A 17099-nucleotide genomic window follows, 5' to 3' on the forward strand; every position below is an offset into this window, starting at 1 on the left:
GATCTGATTTCCTCCCAGTCTCTTTTCTATGCATTTTTAAAAATAATTGAACTCATAGTGCAAACACAATTTTGCATCCTGGTATTTTTCATTTAACATCATATCACAAGCATTTCCCACTGTCGTGAACGCTTGGTATAAATGTTTTAACGCCACCATAATATTTCATTGTATAGAGGTAGCATAATTGACTTAAGTATTATCGTGACCTCTTAGATCGGGTCTGACTTCCTCCTCTGTCTCCTGTCTTCTTTTTTTTTTTTTTTTTTAATGTTTATTTATTTTGAGAGAGAGAGAAGAGGGAGGGCAGAGTGAGGGAGGGCAGAGTGAGAGAGAGAGAGAGAGAGAGAGAATCCCAAGCAGGCTCTATGTGGTCAACACAGAGCCCAACACAGGGCTCCAACTCACAAACCATGAGATCATGACCTAAGCCAAAATCCAAGAGTCGGATGCTTAACCGACTGAGCCACCCAGGCGCCCCTCTCCTGTCTTTTAAACAACATCACTCAACACTGCTTTGATCTACTTATTTCCTTAGGATTGAGTCCCAGAAACAGTCACTAGGCTGAGTGTGGATACCGCTAGGAGCCTCCCCAACAGCCACACTCCCTTCCTGCTTCTTGACAGAGCGCTGGTTTTGTGCAGCCACCACCCCATCCCATTTCAGAGGCAGATCCTGATTAGTTCAAGCCAATCAGTGAGCGGCCCTCATCTTGGTAACTCGTACTGGTACAAGGGCAGGCATATGACTAAGTTGGCCCGATCTGACTTAAGGGGAAGATTTGGATTCCATGCTTACCAGCGAAGTGGGGTCTCTCTCCCCACTTCTTCCCTCAAGACTCTTCCCCCTAGAGAGGGCCCAGTCCCAAGAGGAATCCAGTGTTGTCGAGTGCAGCACAGCACAGACAGAAAGGACCTCGGCCACCCTGGAGCCTGCTTTTCTCTGGCCTTCCAGTTATGTGAGATAATGTGTTTTCCACTGCTTAAGCCAATTTGAATCAGTGGTCTCAGTTACATCCCAAAGCATCCTACCTGATACCAAGGACATAAACATTTCTCTGATTCTTGTAAAATATTGCCGAATTCCTTTCCAAAGCTGGATTCAAAAAATATCGAAGCCCCCCCCAAATTTCAAGGCCTGTGCAGAGTGCCGAGGATACAGCAGCGAGCCAGGCCGACTTGGTCCTGCCCGCTCAGAGCCTCCAGTCCAAGAGAGACAGACAGTGAGTGACTGATTACGTAATTAAATATTAAATCGGATTGTTCTGATGAGTGCTAGGGAAGACAGAGGGCATTGGAAGCCACTCTGGGGGAGCTGGGTGGCTCAATGTTGCACAGAGATGGGATCTCCAGCTATCGGCCTCTACAACTTGGCTGAAGGTCCAGTGCTGCGGCAGGTGCCCTCTGCTCAGAGTATGGGAAAAAACGGCTGCTCCGGCAGGCTCTGCACACAGCCCTTCCCAGCTCTGTCTCAGCCTACAGAGCTCTTCCCAGGGCAGCCCATCTCCGGTCACTTTGCTCGACCCTCTGCTCTCAGCCCTGTCACCCTGAGGGAATCTGCCTTTTCAAAAGGACATAGTTGAAGTGTCAGGTCAGGGGAGAAGGAGGGAGGAGGGAGGATGCCACTCTAGAGGATTTCAGTCCCCAGATAGCTGTGAACGGTGGCCACTTGGCCTCCTGGTCAGCATGGCTCCTGCCAACCAGGCAGATTAGGGCTGACAGTGGGGATGAGTCAAAGCTGTGTTCTCCCTTCTTTGTGGTTGTCTGGATTGTTTTCGCTCACCCTGTGATGTACACAGAGTCCCGGATTGTATTTCTCCATCCATCCCCCATTAACCTTGCAGCTAATGGAAAGTCCCCCTGGACTTGGGCCTATGATGATCTCTTCTCTTCAGTTTCCAATTCTAGTGCCAATTTGTGTGGTTTTTTTTTGGGTACCTGCATGGTCTTTTGGTGAATGGTGGGAGAGGGCTTCCAGTGTAAGCCTAACTTACTCTGTAAAGTATTGTTGTTAGGGGCACCTGGGTGGCTCAGTCATAAGCGTCTGACTCTTGGTTTCAGCTCAGGTCATGATCTAATGGTTTATGAGTTTGAGCCCTGAGTCGGGCTCTATGCTGGCAGTGCGGAGCCTGCTTGGGATTCTCTCTCTCCTCTCTCTGCCCATACCCCACTCGTTTTCTCTCTCTCTCTCTCTCTCTCTCTCTCTCTTTCTCAAAATAAATAATAAAATAAACTTTAAAAAAATGTTTCAAGTATTTTTGTTAGGTGTATGGTAATCTCCACGTCACAGATCAGAAAAGTGAAGGCCTTGCCCATCCTGCTTGGCTACGAAACGGCAACACCCGGACTCGAACCCAGGTCTCCTCTTCCCACAAAGATGTGAACACACTCAGCAGTTCCTGCCCCATCAACCCAGACCTCACCCAAAGGTGTAGGCCCATCCCTCTCACTCAGGCTTTGCCCTGGGACTCCGGCTTTTTGAAAACTCTGCAAGAAAATTCTCTCTGATGAGAAAAACCTCTCTGGGCCAGGTTTCCACAGGAAGTGCAGCCTACAGGAAGCTCAAGATTATCACTCCCAGGGGTTGAGAAGGGAAGAAAGTATGGGACAAAATTCCTGACCCTGCCAACCCAGGGGCTCATGTTTCCTCATGAATAATGAATGACATTGACAAGCAGATGGTTTGACATCCAGGACTCTGCACCATCTGGAGCCACTTTCTCATCTTTAACTACCCAGGGATCACCCAGAGGGGCCTAGAGAGCTGGCGAATGCTTCAGAGGGCCCAGCCAGATAGGCTACCCTCAAGGGGACAGGAGGAACCAGACCCAAAGCAGTGGATCCAAGGTCTTAGGGCCTGACCTCTGGTGCAGGAGTGCTGGGCAGGGCAGCCTGGGAGAATGAAGAATCAGGAAGTGGGATTAGAATGCCTATGGATTCCTTGTGTCACTTTCTCTGGGCCTTGGTTTCCTCATCTGTGTGTAAAACGAAGGGGTTGGATTAGGTGATCTCTACAAGTCCTTGTAACTGGAGAGCAGAGCCTAAGGACACATTCTGCATTGGCAGAATGGGGGCTCTGGCTGCTTCTCTGACAGTCAGTCTAGTTCAAGAGGGATAAGACAGAGGGGCACTGGGGTGGCTCAGTCGGTGAAGTGTCTGACTTTGGTTCAGGTCATGATCCCATGGTTCGTGAGTCCAAGCCCCACATCAGGCTCTGTGCTGTCAGTGTAGAGCCTGCTTGGGATTCTCTCTCTCTCTCTCTCTCTCTCTCTCTCTCTCTCTCCTTCCTCTGCCCCTCCCCCACTCGTTCTCTCTCCTCCACCCCCAAAATAAATAAATAAACTTAAAAAAAAAGAGGGGTATGGGGCACCTGGGCGGCTCAGTCAGCTAAGCGTCTGACTTTGGCTCAGGTCATGATCTCACAGTTCGTGAGTTTGAGCCCTGCGTCGGGCTCTGTGCTGACAGCTCAGAGCCTGGAGCCTGCTTTGGGTTCTGTGTCTCCCTCTCTCTCTGTTCCTCCCCCACTCACGCTCTGTCTCTCTCTGTCTCTCAAAAAAAAAAAAAACGGTTTAAAAAAAGGGGGGGTAGACAGAGAGACAGAGCCAGCCACATGGCCCCCATGTAAGTCCTACTTATAGCGCCCTCTGAGCCATGAGACCACAGGGACGGGGAAGGGGCAGCAGGCAGAGATGGGGGCAGAGTGTGAGGGGCCAGCAAGCCACAGAGCACAGCATCTCACATATTGGTGGTTCCAAGAGATTGCTAAATGACCTATATCCTTTCTACAAAAGTCACTTCAACAATTCTCTGCCTCTGAGCAGGACTGTCCCTTTCCCAGCCCAGTTCATGGCACCTCAAGGAAGGGAGCCCTTCCTTGCCGGGTCACAGACACCTCACTCTGGAGTTCTCTCCGCTGACCCCCATCTACTGCCACAGCAGCATCTACTACTATGGCTCGGGTGTCTCCTCCAGGGACGAGTCCTACTGTCCCCACTCCTGCCAAAACTCCATGCCCGCAGATTCCTTCCAAGCTCCCCAAGCAAGGAGGCTAGTGTTTACTTTCCAGTTATGGATGTTTGGCCTCTACCCTGGAGTCACAGTACCCGAAGCGCTCCCCAGACCATCTCTTGAATCCTGACAGCTGGGGTTTCAGAGCTCTGCCAGGCTACCCAGGTCCCTCATGTGTCTAACCAGATCATAAGCCTGTTTTGAGAGTCAAACAGGGCCATCCAAAAGCCCAACATAAACCTAGCTACCCACTCTTTCAACAGGAGAGACCAAGGAATCTGTCACAGGGTGATGGACTGGTAGGTTGGAAGGGATGGCAAATAACTGAGGCTCTTACCACCTCTCTCCTTCTTCCACCCACAGCAGACATCACTAATCCATCTCTTTCCCACCAAGGACAGATTTAACCTCAGAATCCCTCTCAACACAGCTCCAGCACCAATTGGTGAAAAGTGGCCCATGATTTAAAACAGATTTGCCAACCCCATTCCAGCCTGAGTCTTTCATTTTGCAGAGTGGAAAATCAAGGCCCAGGGAAAGAGACACACCCAGGGTCACACAGAAAGTTGGTGACAAAACTAGAGCTCCAACCCAATTCTCCTAACTCCCAGGTCCCACATCACCTGGCAGGTGCTTCCTCCCCACTTTGAAGAAAACCCAAACTCACCCAACTGATGAATCTGAGCGTGGTGTTCCACATCACAGGGGGCTGTGCCCCTACCAACAGCACACCCCTAGGGCATTGACACGAGGCTTCTGTTAACTTCTGCTCAGACACCAGTTTTCAAGAAAGGAGGTGAAGGCAATCAGGGTAGCTTCTAGGAGGAGGTGATGTGATAAGAGTCTGGAAGGAAAGAGGGGAGTTTAGAGGAAGGGCTAGTGAAAACATCTATCCTTAAGGGCTTCCAGGAGCTTGCAGAGTTAAGAGACAGACTTTTGAGATGGCTGTGGGATGTTGAGCAAATCATTTAAACTCTCTGATTCTGTTTCCTACTTTGTAGAAAGCATCTTAACTCCTGGGTCCCCGAATAATCTGCCTGTAGGCACGTTAATGTCAAACTACTGCTGCTGAAGCCCCACCCATAATTTTAAGACTTTTAACACATGAGGGACAAATGGAGGTCCAACGGCTAAGGAGCTCTACATCTTACTCTTCCTTCCTCAGTCCTCCCTCCCACTGAAGGGATGTCCCTCCCCAGATACTGTGAGATACCCCCGATGGGGGGGTGGAGCACTTCTGGCTCCACCCCCAGCCATGTGACCCGGAACAAGTCCTTCAGCCTCTCTGAACTTCCCGCTCCTCTTCTGTGCGGGGGAGTCTACTTGCCACCTGGACGCAGCCCCACTCTCCAGGCTGCACCTGGTGTCGGATGGGATAACAAGCAGCAGGAAAACGCTGATTAAAAACACAGGCTTTGGAGGCAGACCTACTTGGTTCAAAACCTAGATCTGTCACTTGCAAGCCATATGACGCCGGGCAATTTCCTTAACAACCCGCCCCCCCCCCCTCCCAGAGCCTACTGCTCCTCACCACTAGAGTGGGGATAATAATGCCTGCCTTAGGATTATTAGATGAGATGCTATAAAATAAGGATCGGTAACGTGCTAAATGCTCGGTTGGCCAACTACACTGTTACTACTCATAATGGTGCCTTTGTTAACGGAAGGACTGTATGGGTGTCAGTGCTCATTGGGCCGGACTGCGCACCGGGTGCAACCACTTCATGGGAAGGCTCAGAGACCGAGAGGATCACCTCTCACCTGCTTCCCCCCAGAGAGCAGGACAGCGTGGGATGTGAGTCCCTGTGCCTCTCAGTTGAGGTGGAGCTGGCATGTGAAACTGTGCTTTTCTTTGCCAGCCTCTCAGCTCCTGGGCCCTCACTGGGTGCTGGGTCTGACTTTTGAGGGCCCTGACCCAATCCCAGTCCACCACCAGGGCTTCCCGCTGCATCTCCCATACCAATCTGTGTCCATGTCAGGGGCCAGTGTCTGCATCCACAGAAGGGGAGAAGGGTTCTCTTTTTTTCTAACCCTGCTTTACCCCACCCCCAGGAAAAGATGGGCGGGTGACAAGGCTGGCATATGGTGGGGGAGGCAGGCTGGGCTGAGGGAGCACACCCAGCTTGCATGGGGAGCACCATGCCAGGTCTCCTCCTGATTATGTGACCTTTGTCTCCCCCAAGCCAGACTCGCATGCACAACACTATACACACACAGGGGGAGACACAGGGCACTGAGTTTCAAATGTGTGGTCACACACCATACCGACCCAGACGGATGAGATACACTTAAAAGACATAATCACCTACGTACACAGCCAGGCACATGCACCTCCAAGACAAAAGTGCACAGAAGCAGTCACATTGACAGTCACAGGCGTTTGCAGACTCACATATGTATACACACCCACGCACACTCAAACACACACACCCCCTCCTTGGCCTCTGCCCAGCCCAGGGAGGTGGGAGGAGCCCCATCCCTTTAGTGGGCAGGGAAGTAGGAAGGGTCATACCTGGATCCTGGGTTCTCTTGGCTGAGGCACGCACACCAGCTCTGAGCAGGTGCCTGTGCGAGCTTGAATACGTACACACTCATACCAGCTCCAGCCCTGAGTACCACCCTCCTGGCCCCCATCCCTGCAGGCCGGACAAAAGAGCTCATCGGTGAGGTTTGTGGTGAGGAGATGAGAAGGCTGGCAGGGAGCAGCTGCTGTCACCATGGCTACCAAGCTGACCCACTTCTCCTCCACCCAGCCTGGCCCACCCAGCCCAGGCAAGGGAGGAAAGGCAGCTTTGGGCAGGGGGGCCCTCTCCTGTCACACACAGTAAAGAGTCTCTGAGGGTGTGGTGAGGGATGGGTTCAGCACCAGGCTAGTTCCTGCATAGAAAGGAAATAGCCAGACATTCTTTGAGGGCAGCAAGGTGCTCAGGAGATAGCCCCTGCAAAACCTAGCCCCTGGCCTCCCTCAGCTTTGGCGCCTCTGGCCCCAGGGACCTACGTGGGTCATGTGCCTACCCTGGACACATTCTCAGACACAGTCTTCACGGCAGGGCAGAGGGTGGGGCAGCTGGACCCAAAGCTCTGTCCACAACTCCAAGAGCTCAGGACACTGAAGGGCAAGATAGACCCAAGGCCGGTTGCACCCTGTGTCCTGCTCAGATCAAGGTTCCTGAGGGCAGGGCTTGTCCTCCCCATTTGAACCAGGGGCTGCTGAAGACACGGCCATGGCTTCATTCCTCAGACAGAGCTACCATGTGTCTTTCCTCAGCCAGGGGGCTCCTGAGGACATGGCCATGTGTCTTCCCTCAGAACTGGGGAATATAGAGGAAGCATACAGCCTTCAGACAGCTCAGTTTTGTGAGATCACTCACAAGGCAGAATGAATCACTCCTGCAAGACAGCTTGCCATAGCTCCCTAATTCTTTCAGGAGAAGGTAAAAACCCCTCACACCAAGGCCCACAAGCCAAGTGAGCCAGATCGTCCCGTGCTCTTGCTCCGCATCTGTATTCCAGCTGCACTTGCCTTTGTTCCATTCCTCAAAAGTGCCCTGTGTCTCCTGTCTGCCTGGAATGTTCTTCTCCAGCTGACCCCCACCCTCATGTTCTGATGCCCTCGGTTTCTCTGTGTGCTGCCTTTGCCTGGCTAATCCCTAGTCATCGCTCAGTCCCAGTTGGAAGGTCATTTCCTAGGAGAGTCTTCCCAAAATGACTCCCCCTGTCATGCTCCCCCAGACTCTGTACTGTCCCTGCCCGTTATGGGTTGAATTCTCCCCCGGGAAAGATTTGTCGAGGTAGTAACCCCAGTACCTCAGAATTTGACCTTGTTTTGGAATAGGGTCATTGCAGATGTCATTAGTTACACCGAGGTCATGTTGGAGTAGGGTGGGTCTCTAATCCAATATGACTGGTGTCCTCATAAGAATGCAACCACATGAAGGCCGCCTGGGTGGCTCAGTTGGTTAAGCGTCCGACTTCGGCTCAGGTCACGATCTCCCGGTTCATGAGTTCGAGCCCCATGTCAGGCTCTGTGCTGACAGCTCAGAGCCTGGAGCCTTCTTTGGATTCTGTGTCTCCCTCTCTCTCTCTGCCCCTCCCCTACTCCTGCCCTGTCTCTGTCTCTCAAAAATAAATAAATGTTAGAATGCAACCACATGAAGGCAGAGACACACAGGGAGAATGCCACATGATGATGTGGGCAGAGTTTGGACTAATTCAGCAACAAACTGAAGAACACCAAGGATTGCCAGCGGTCACCAGAAGCTAGGAGAGAGCCACGGAACAGCATCTCCCTCAGCGGAACCAATCCTGCCACCTGCCTCCAGGACTGTCAGAGAATAAGTTTCTATTGTTTTAGGCCACCCAGTTTGTTATAGCTGCCCTAGGAAACTCATATACTGCTATTCTTAACTTGTTTAATGCCTGTCTCCCACACTCCACCTAAAACAGAAACCATATCTTCTTCACCCTGAACCTCCAGTGCCTGGCATAGACCTGGCTCTGTAAAAACGTGTTGAGGGCACCTGGGTGGCTCAGTTGGTTGGGCGTCCGACTTTGGCTCAGGTCATGATCTCACAGTTTGTGAGTTTGAGCCCCGTGTCGGGGTCTGTGCTGACAGCTCGGAGCCTGGAGCCTGCTTCGGATTCTGTGTCTCCTTCTCTCTCTGCCCCTCCCCAACTTGTGCTCTGTCTCTCTATGTCTCTCAAAAGATAAATAATGTAAAAAAAAAATTTTTTTTAAATGTGTTGAAGGAATGAATGACAATCTCAAACAAATATTAAATTGACAATATTTATATCTGGATAGTAGAATTGTGAGTTATTTTTATTTTCTTCATGTGACATACCGTGTTTTTTTAAGTTCCCACTTTAGAAACTGTATTGATGCTATCATAAAGAAAAACTAAAATACATATTTTTCTTTTCAAAATATACATTAAAGTAACAGTCATTTCCACCAGTATGTGTTTTGTGAAGAGGAAGAAGTTCTGCTATATGCTTGATAACTACTTTTTCATCGATTAATTGATTCCTCCTTGTGTCGCTAGAGTACTTTCTCTAGTCAGATTTACAGAGCTTGAACTCTGGGGCCTTTTGGGGCATAGATTCCAGGTAGGAGGGGCCAGGCAAAGTATGCATGCTTCACAGCCATCTCAACCATCCACCCCTTCTCATAGCTCGTGGGATCTGGCCAGATGTGCCACCTGTCACCTGATGGGGGCTGTTAGACTTGGCACTTAAGAACACCACCAGTCCTGGCTGAAGGCCATTCCCAAACAAAAGATCCTACCCTCAAACTTAAATATTCACACAAATCACTTGGGGATCTTGTTGAAATGCAGATTTCAATCCCATGGGTCCCAAGTGGAACCTGAGATTTTGCATTTCTAACAAGGTCTCAGGTGATACCCATGTTGCTGGTCAATGGGCGACCCAAGGCACTGAAAGTTAAAAATTAAATACTCTGGTTGTTCTTCAAGAGTGAATGCTTCAGGGGGTGCCTGGGTGGCTCAGTCAGTTAAGCGTCCGACTTCGGCTCAGGTCATGATCTTACGGTCCATGGGTGCAAGCCCTGCGTTGGGCAGACAGCTCAGAGCCTGAAGCCTGCTTTGGATTCTGTGTCTCCCTCTCTCTCTGCTCCCCACCCCCCACTCATGCTTTCTCTCTCTCAAAAGTAAACATTAAAAAAAAAAAAAGAGTGAATGCTTCAGGATGAGGAGACTAGAAAAGGCACATTGGGAAGTGCATGGCAGAATACCTCAAAAGATCGGCAGGATTAGGAGAGATAGAAGTGGCAGGAGAGAAATGGAAACTACCTGGGAAGGACCAGAGAGGAAGTGTTATGTTCGCAGGATGGTGAATAGGGCAGTGCAGTTGGAACAGGAGGTAAGTACAATTGTGGAAGAGAAAGCTAAAAAGGTAGGCTTGGCACAGCCAGTGAAGGGCTCTGAATGCAGGGCTAAGAAGCTTGACTTTAATCCTGTAAGGAGTGAAATCTGACATGACTTGGATGTAATGTTTTACAGAGCTCAATCTGACACTGAGTGCAGAATCAGAAGAAAGCCTGACAGAAGGAAAAACAGTCAAAAAGCAGATAAGAAGACTGCACTGCTTCAGACAATGCAGATGGGAAGAGGAAAAGGGTGGCCAGGAGTCATGAGAAGGCTTGGGGCATTGCCTAGAGTTAGTGATGGGATGAAGTTGGGGAGAGGAAAAAACAGAATCCAAAGTGATTTATAGGAAGGGTAGAGACTGAGAGGTGCCATCAGCAAAGCTTGAGGTCCCAGAGGAAAACACTGGCTTAAGGGGAAGATGAGTCCCATCTTAGATGTGATGAGTCTGAGATAATACTGCAACTCCCACATAGAGGCATTGGGCAGGTAAGCAGATTCACTGGAGCTCAGGAGAGCAATGTAAGTGGGCAGGATTTGGATGTGTACCCTGAGGGGAAAAGTGGCATATGGAAAGGAAAGAGAATGCCTAGAGGGGAGTACAAAGTGAGCAAAGGGCGAGGGATAGGAGGAATATAGAATCCACTGAAGAAGGGAGTATCGGCAGAGAAGTCAGAGAAAATGCCATGAGTATACAGATGGCCAACCTGGAGGCCCTACCATACCATCACATCAAAACCAAGGGAAGACTTGCCCAGTCAAGAATGTAGACGGGCAAGGAAAGTCTAGGCCTGAAAAAAAAAAAGCACAGCTTGAATAGAAAGCAGGATTTGGATTGGTGGAGAAGAGGACGGATTCCCTGGGGAATGTCTGGGCTTCAGCACGATCCCGAGGGGCCTGGGGCTCCCAAGCACTTATTCCAGATCAGCCCTAGCACAGGAAGGACGATCGCCTCACCTGCAAACACACTTAGTGCTCACACCCCCAGAACCTACAGAACCCCTCCCCCACCCCGGAGCAGAGAAGGTGGGATAAGAGGTCTTTGGAGCAAAGCCTTATTGTGGGGATGCACATAATTTATCATCCAAATAAGACTTTTGAGAGTAAGCAGAGATGCTACCAACAATCACACCAGGACCACAGGTGTATATTAGGGTTGTCTCAGCCAAACACAGCCCTACTCTTAGCCTAGCCACAGCGGGGGGGAAGGGGGGAGAAGATGGTAGATCCTCCAAAATGCCCGTTTGATCCCTGTTCTCCCTTCCTAGATAGGGTGGCGGAATTGAGAGACAGGCGATAGGAGCAGGCAAGCTCATCCTCCGAGGCAGGGGCCCCAGCCAGAGCATGTTGGTGGATGGGGAAGATTTCGCTCCCCCCCCTCCCGGCAGCACCATGGACAGCGGCCGGTCCGCTCGCTCCCCTCCCCCTGGCCCCTGTTTCTCCAGGGCTGCAGCGAGGTCGATCAATATTTCATGGGGGAAGGGGCTCTGGTTACCAGCCCCGAGCCTAGCCGGAAGGCGCCACCCGCTCCCGCCGAGCTCTGGGGACCCTCCCCGGGAACCCAGCACACCCACGGCACGGCCCGGCTGGGGCAGGCGCCACCTTCAGGCACGCTCAGCATTCCCGGGCCCACTGCTCTGCGCCCCCGCCCCTGCCCGGGCACAAAGACCCGGGCGCACACCACACGGCTTCCCGCTGCCACTCAGACACACCACGTATTCGGATGCGCGCTGTACAAAGCCAGCGGCCACACAGAATAACAGGCACACACCGCACCCAGCAGCCAGCCACCTAGACACACAGCACACACACAATATGCCTCACAGACACGCACCACGTGGAGATGAGTTCACTACAGACCCACACGCACATCAGACGCCCTGCCACACATACGCAAACTCACATGCTGCACAAAAACTCCCTCACAGAGAACCTCAGATTTATCCCACGCAATACATTTACCACAGATGCACATATCACACGCTGTGTGCGCACACACGTACGACATGCGCTCAGAGTCCTTCAGATATATCGTTCAGAAGTACATCATCACGGAGAGCTACATGGATCTCACACACACACACACACACACACAGAGACACACGCGCGTGCACACACACAGTATGCTGGAGAGCGACACTCATCACACACACACACACACACACAGAGTCACACGCGCGTGCACACACACAGTATGCTGGAGAGCGACACTCATCACACACACACACACACACACACACACAGTCACACACGCACGCACACATGCACACACCATGCCAGAGAACTACATTCATCACACACACACACACACACGCACACACACACAGTATGCTGGAGAGCTACATTCATCACACACACACACACACTTACTCTGTCACACACGCGCACACACACACAATATGCTTTCACAGAGACCCTCAGACATTCACCACGGATACAGGAGCACATGCCTCACACTACCCAGGCCCCCCACCCTCCTGGAGCCCAGGCCTGCCCCCCTGCTGTGGACATGGTTCTGGGGAAGAGTCAGGCGGGACCTCCACCCCTCCTGCCTGGCCCCAGTGTTGACTCCTGTGGATAAATTCTGTGTCCTCTGAGGACTCCCAGGGTTGCTGCCCAATCCCCGGGGGCAAGTAGGCAGCGGCACAAAAGGATGGGAAAGGGGTAACTGGGGAAAGGGAACCTTTGAGACCTCGAAGCCTCCTGGCTTTGTGGCCCCGGGGCCCCAAGCTCTGGGGCACCAGGCTCCAGGGATGGCCTTGCCCTCACTGGCAGCTCCCATGGCCTCTGTGCTCCCTGGGACTCCTGCCCTCTGGGAGGCCCCGAGGTTTGTGTTGTGCCTGGGGACCGGGAGAACTGTGGAGTCTACAGCTCCTGCTCTCCCCAGGAGTGCCCACATGCTGCCTCAGAGATGAGGGGGCATCCTACCACCATCTAGACACCCCAACTCCAAGAGCCTCCCTCTCTCGTGGACTGAGGGAAGAGTGGCACAAATTCTGTCTGCAGAATAATCATGGCAGGATTTTCTGAAAGAATCTCAAGACGGGGCATGTGGTGAGGAGAGGGAAGCGGGCTGGCAGAGCAGGAAGAGACCCCTAAGTTTTCCAGGCAGGTGGAAGGCACCTTCAATATTACCCAGGTGAATAGTCCATGTCTCTGACATCCCCACACCACTTCCCAATTTTGCATTATCCACATAACACTGTGTGCCCTCTCAACGATTTCTGCCATACTCTTGTACTGCTCCTTATTTATTGTGCTGACATTGACACTTTTAACTTACACGCATTTATTATAAGTAGAAATTTTGTGTTACTACTATAAATGCAACTATTATTGCTTTTAATAAATAGAAAATGAAAGTACAATACCTACAGTAAAAACAAAGCTGTATTACTAAATTTTAGCTACCTGGAGTTGCCAGTCAAGACCTCTTTGTTAAAAAGGGAAGGGCAGCAGTGTTGGCAAGTTGTTAAAGACATACTGGCACTTTCTCCCTGGGACAAATTTGGACTTGATGGAGTGGAAAGGGAACCAACTTTCTCACTATGGGAGCCAATGCTCTGTAATGACAGGTCTGCGAGCCACTGAAAGTCACCTCAGGTCTCACTGAAGGTGCTACTACCCATGGTGGGAAGCTCTAGGCTTGGGCACAGTGGCTAGCTGGAGCCCTGTTACCACAGTCCAATCTGGTAACAATAATCCTTCGAAATTGCTCAGTTCTTTCCCATTTACAAATTATCCTTAGAGCCACTATCTAGTATGAGCTGCGTACCGGGAATTATCATCCCATTTCCGAATGAGAAAATAGAGGCTCTAAAAGATTAAGAGATTTGTCCAGAATCACATAGCTGTACAGGGTTAAGTCCATGAGTGGGAGACCCTCAACTCTACCTGTCTCCATTTGTCTCATCTCTGGGATCCCTTGTTCTGGGCTGGCCCCTTGCTGGGCAGTGGGCAGGAGAGGGAGAATGGCAATCTTGTATTTGCCTGTGAGGCCCTCACAATCCTGAAAGGCCAACAGGCAAGTGATTAAGTAGTGGAGGGTAAGAACTTTTACTCTGGAGTCACACTGTGTGTCCCTAGCCATAAGTCACCTCTCTGAACCTGTTTCCTTGTCTGTAAAATGGGGATAATAATAGTACCTATTAAAAAATTTTTTTTCCAAAGTTTATTTATTTTTGGGACAGAGAGAGACAGAGCATGAACGGGGGAGGGGCAGAGAGAGAGGGAGACACAGATTCGGAAACAGGCTCCAGGCTCTGAGCCATCAGCCCAGAGCCTGACGCGGGGCTCGAACTCACGGACCGCGAGATCGTGACCTGGCTGAAGTCGGACGCTTAACCGACTGCGCCACCCAGGCGCCCCAATAGTACCTATTTAATAGGGCGTGAGGATTCAATGAAATAATGCATGTGCATAGTGTTTGGCACAAAGTAAGGGCTCAAAAATGTTTATTACGAGGGAAGTACAAAGAATAGAATTAATTCAGATAAAAAATGGCTGACGGTGGGGAGCGGGGAGGTAGGCATGGCATGATTCTTCCTAGAGGAGAGGAAATGAGTTCCATCTTAGAGAATGAATATGATTTTGGTAGGAGAACTATCCTGTCTGCTCCCACCCTCCTCTTTCTCCAAAGACAAGTGAGAAAATTTTGGGTCTCATCTATCTATCTCTCTGCTCTGGCCTTTGAATGACAACTGACAGGCTCTTCAAAGCCTGCCCTAGCATTGCTGCCCCAGGAAAAGACACCCCTTTAAGTCACGATGCCTGGGCTGTTTTCTCCAGGTGCTATCCAGATGGAAGGGTGGGGGCCAGGCACAGCCTGGCGCTCTAAGGATTCTAGCAGATGTCTTTTAAAAAGTACTTGCCCAGATAACAAAGACTCTCCTCACCACCACCTTTCCATAAGGGGGTCAAGAGCAACGTCTGCAAATCCGACTTTGAGAGCCTTCCCAGCAGGCTGCAGTTGATTGGACCAGGGTGGGCACCTGACCAACTCTGAGCCAATCAGATCCTCTCATACAAGTTTGGATTTGGATCTGCCGAACCCTGGGTTCCCTCTCTGAATGTGGCGGGAACGCAGGACACGGTAGAGGAACTATAGGTAGTTCAGGTTCTGGTAAAGCAGGACAAATCAGTCCGTGGAGAAAGAAAGCTAAAGGCGGCCAGCAAGGTGCAGAGGATGGCTGCTTCCACTTCTCCTGGCCTACAGTTTCTGCCTCCCAGAGGCTAACGATTTTTCTGCCCCTCAGTTCTCAGGAATCTCTTGTGTCCTGGTAATAAACCCTTCTTTATTACCGAAGCTGGCCTGAGTCGGTTTCTATATACAAGCAGAGACCCAATTAAGACGGGGGAGAAGCTGGGAGCTAAGAGGCACAAAGATGGACAATCCTGGAGGAAAAAAAAAAAAAAATCACTGTGCCTGCCCTGGATGAGCTCAGCTGACCGGGAGATGAGGAAGAGTCGACCTCTGTCTAGATGCAGACTCTGTACAGATGTGGCCGAGGGAGGGTGGGTTAGCTCTGTCCAGGAAGGGCCAGGAGGGTCCTCAGAGGCTTCACAGCAAAGGTGGCAGCTAAACCAGTTTTGAAGAGTGAAGGACGTTCTCCAGGGAGAGAAAGCTGGGGTGGGGAGGCATTACAGGCGGCGGGAACAGCAAGTGCAGAGGCACAGAGGCACAAAACAGCCTGACGTGTTACAGGAACTGCCAGCAGTTCAAAGTGTGGTGGGGGAGCAGGGAAGACGAAGCTGGAGAGGCCGGTCGGGCGCAGATCACAAAGGGCTTTGAATTCTATGCTAAGAAGATGAGGCCTTTCCTGTCAGCAATAGGGAGCTATTGAAGTATTTTAAGTAGCAGGGGGTAACAGGGTCAGTTCTGTGCTTTAGAAAGATCGCTCTGGGGGCCCCCACGAAGAAAGGACTGGAGAAGGCAGGCCTGAAGGCAGGGAGGCCAGTTAGGGTACTGCAGCAATGATTCATCTAGCCCTTTCATCCACTGAGCAGCTCCCTGCGTACCTACTGGGTGCTGGGGCTGGGCAAAACAGGACCCCTGACCCCACGGAGTTCACAGGCCAGCAAGACAGAGAAACAAGGGAGAAGCGACTCAAGTGTCCTGAGTGTCCTGAAGAAGTATGAGGTCCCACGGAGGGGGGGCGGTGTTCAGTTTCTGGTTGTTACGCTTCACTGTGGAGATGCTACAAGAGCTGGTATCTCTCTGAAGGATAAGTAGGAGTTAACAAGGCACTAGGAGGAGTGCATTCCGGGATGAAGGAACATGTGTGAAAGTCCTGCTGCTGGGAGAGAGGAGAATGGTACCAGATGATCGAAAAGGGTAGGCAAGGACCAGATCACACAGGGCCCTGTAGACTACATCAGAGTCTGGCTTTTACTCCAAGAAGTCTTAGAAGGGTCTTACACGGGGAAATGATACAGTCAAACATTTATCTTTAGAAGATCACTCTGGCCACAGTGTGAAAAATGAAACAAAGCGGGGCAAGAACAGAAACGTACAGAGCCCAGTCTAGGAGGCTATCGCTGCGGTTCAGGTGGGCACCGATGGTGGTCTGGCATGGGGCGGCGGGCAGGGAGAGAGACACAGGACAACTAACACGATTGCTGAGGATGGCTGTGGGCTGTGGGGGTGAGGGAGAGGGAGGTGTCCAGGAGAACTTCCAGCTTTCCAGCTTGAGCAAGTGGGTGGATGGTGGCAGCAGAGATGAGCTGGGGATGTTGGAGGCAGAGCAGGTGCTGGCAGGCGGAGCTGGGGACCTGGGTTTGGACTCTAGGCTGATTGTGAGACATCTAAATGTGGTTAGACCTGCAGGGCTTGAGCCCAGAAGAGATCACTCAACTCAAGAGAGTAAGGAGATTACCGGGCAGTGGAGGAGGAGAGGGCAGGGCAGCGAGACGAGAGCAGGGACAGCTGGGAGGAATCCTGGGGGCAGCAGGGCCTGGGGGCAGGAGTGACCAAGAGCTCTGAGCCTGGTAAGTGAGAACCACAAAATCCAAAGGTTAACTCCCTCAGCCCCAGGGGGCATCAGGCTTTGGCTCCCACTCTCCTGGCCAAGCATCGGGCCTCAGCACAGACACTTTCCAGCAGAGACAGCCCTCTTCTCCCTCCGAGTTACCTTCAGACCCGGCTCAGGGGACCCCTTCTCCTAGAGAAGACTTCCCTGGTCCGGGCATGCACTGTGCTGTCCAA

At 51.4% G+C, this 17099-nt stretch overlaps 1 protein-coding gene across 4 annotated transcripts in view; it reads right to left on the minus strand.

The window, feature by feature from the left end:
* Window positions 1-17099, minus strand: part of RIMS3 (regulating synaptic membrane exocytosis 3) — a 49680-nt gene that overhangs the window by 19303 nt on the left and 13278 nt on the right. For all 4 annotated transcript variants that reach the window (XM_045476833.1, XM_045476834.1, XM_045476832.1 and 1 more), the window contains one exon: window positions 4676-4852. The gene's annotated coding sequence lies outside the window, so the exon portion shown is untranslated. The remainder of the gene's footprint in view (window positions 1-4675; window positions 4853-17099) is intronic.

The sequence above is a fragment of the Leopardus geoffroyi genome, chromosome C1 (assembly GCF_018350155.1).
Source record: "Leopardus geoffroyi isolate Oge1 chromosome C1, O.geoffroyi_Oge1_pat1.0, whole genome shotgun sequence".
NCBI lineage: Eukaryota > Metazoa > Chordata > Mammalia > Carnivora > Felidae > Leopardus > Leopardus geoffroyi.